This window comes from Dipteris shenzhenensis, chromosome 13 (assembly GCF_047967505.1).
Source record: "Dipteris shenzhenensis isolate YYH24624 ecotype China chromosome 13, Dip_SZ_1.0, whole genome shotgun sequence".
Classification (NCBI taxonomy): domain Eukaryota; kingdom Viridiplantae; phylum Streptophyta; class Polypodiopsida; order Gleicheniales; family Dipteridaceae; genus Dipteris; species Dipteris shenzhenensis.
In genome coordinates, this window is record NC_141608.1 from 32,759,681 (window position 1) to 32,762,517 (window position 2,837).

Genomic DNA, 2,837 nt, shown 5'->3' on the forward strand with positions numbered 1-2,837 from the left:
GTTCTTCATTGAGTCCATCATGTTGTTTCCCAATGGTAGCAGTTAGGTAGTGAACAGTCTTAGCCATAAAATCTTGTAGCTCGAGCTTTGTATATGCTTCTATTGAGACATGTTCAAAAATTTCATTGAGGAACAACATGAAGTTGTAGGCAATTCTCCACCCACTACTAAACTTGTCTTTCTGCTCCACTGCGAGGCGTGTCTAGAAATTTGGTTGGTCTTGATGCTCCCTGATTTTCATAATCACAGAAACTAACTTGTTTGCAGACCTGTCCATCATGACATATGACAAAGTGAATTTGTGTAGTAAATAGTAAGATGCATGTTCATAATGATATGATAAAAGAACACTTACTTGAACACCCTGTGAAAGCCTATAAATGAATTGACAAACCAACAATGGTTGTCATCAAGATCCCATACTATCAGGCTCCAATGTGAGCTACATCACCAATAAAGAGCGATAAGATTTATCACAATATTAAGTATTAATTGACACAATATTACAAATAAAAGAGTAAAAGAAAGATTGAGACGATACTTACTTCTCATAATATGGCATAAAGACAACTAGCATGCCATCCAGGTCTAAAGGTTGTAGCATTGAACAAACATCATCTAATGTCTTCTTGGTATCACTAAGTATAGCTAAAAGGAGAGAATCGAGCATACACATGCGATTCTGTACTGATCTAGGAAAGTGAGATGATATAACTGTACTGCAGCAATAAATAAACAACTGTTAGAAGTAGATTGAATCAAATGATTGAAGTATCAAGCCAAGAGATGTTCATATCAAACCTGAGGATGGCCATCATGACTTTGTCATTAACCTCTTTCAAAGGGTCAGAGAGGATTGTAACTTCCTCGCTACCAAATGTCAAAACACGAGGTTGCTTGCTAATGATAACCCGAACCTCAAAAGAGCTCCCCATTTCGTCCAATACAATGGTTACATTAGGACAACTTATGGGCATAGCAACCAATGTTTCCTCTGGATGCTCCACCACGTTATCAATAAATGCCTTAATGATAGATGACATAAATGCATATAGATGCAAGTCTGTATATGTCGACAATGAGGTTTCACCGCCGCTCAAATTAAAAATTTGAGCAAGGAGCAAAAAGCAGTTAATGATCTGACTCTCCACCCTCAACTGTGATCATCATTCTGCTTCGCTGCAGGGCATGTTACATACTCTATTTGATCTTCTAAGTCACCTTCCATTTGCATAAGTGCATCTATAGCACCTACCAACTTTCGAGCCGATCTACACATTAAAATAGAAAACATAAATGAATGTGCACATTGCATAGGATGCATCTCATTGACGTAATTATGACACAAGTAGGTTATACTTACTCTGACACACTGCCATGGATAGATGCTATTGAATTAACAAAGAAACATTGCTTAGCTAAGATGTCCACAATTACCAAGCTCCAATGCGAGCTGCATTATCAATTAAGAATAATTATTATTTGATATAATCCTCCACAATGTAAGAGATAAGCTAGGTAGGGATTGATACTCACTCCTCGTGATATGCAGTAAAGATAACTCGTGCTGCAGTCAAATCAATAGGTTGCAACCACTTAAAAACATCATCTATGGTCTTCTGCTTATTGCTAAGTACACTAGAAACAAGAGGATCAACCATATATGCATCTCTGTATATATAGGGGAAGCTGTTCTAAAACCATAATACAATAAAAAGAAAAGAATATAAGTTCATTTGATCCAATGGAAATACAAAAGCATAAAGTCAATAAAAAGTTTGTGTCAAACCTGAGGATGGCTATTATGATCTTGTCATTAACCTCTTTCTTGAAGTTTATAAGGATTGAAATGTCCTCTTCATCGAATAGAAAAGTAAGAGGTTGTTCTCGAACTTGAAACCTAACTTGAAATGACTTCTCCATTTGCTGCAAGGTATGATTATTTTCTAGAGTCATCCGATGGATAGCCAGAGCAGCTTTGCTTTCTTGAGATGAGCTTTCTATATTCTCTACTCCAGCTATGTCCTCCTCATCCTCCTCCTTTCCCTTCTCCTATAAAAGGATAAAATAATTATGAGATTCAAAATTTTAAATTAATTATAAATTTAAAAAGGCCTTTAAATGAATAAAGAAAATTAAACATAAGTTTTCATACCTCTAGATATCTTTGTGGTCTTTTTATGTAACCATCTGAGGCAAGGTCAGTGTCATATCCATCTTCTTCAGCTTCCTTACTATCGCTGGTGTCCTCACTATCATATCCAAAGCTTTTAGCATTTTCATCATCTTTCTTGCTCTCGTCATACATGACCATCTCTATGTCAGCATCCTCTTCATGTGAGATCAGACCTTTCTTATCATACTTTATTGTGAGAGAAGCCACGGTATCAAGGTATTCCAAGCAAGCAGGGCTCTCAATAATATTTACATGGTGTCCTTTTCTGATAAGAGCTTCAAACAAATGTCCCATTCGACACAATGTGACTTCGCATCCGGACGGCAGCAAAAATTCCATCATACTTATTAAAAGATCAGCACTTTTTGCTCGCCTTTCATAGTGATTTGCGTTGCGATGGAGGGGACTTGGAGCTTCATGCTCTTCCAATAGTAGTTGCAATCTCTTTGCATTCCCTCTTATGTTGTTCTATAAGGAGTGATCATTGTAAGGGCTCTTCATGCACAAGAAAAAGGTTTCAAGACTCTGTACCTTGAGACCGCATTCTCTCTTGTCCCTTTTTCTTGAGTATATACCATTGTAAATCTTAAGCTCATTGCCATATTGTTTTTCTAGGGTAGCAGACATTTTTTCCTTGTCATCTTTATCAGCAAATATGACT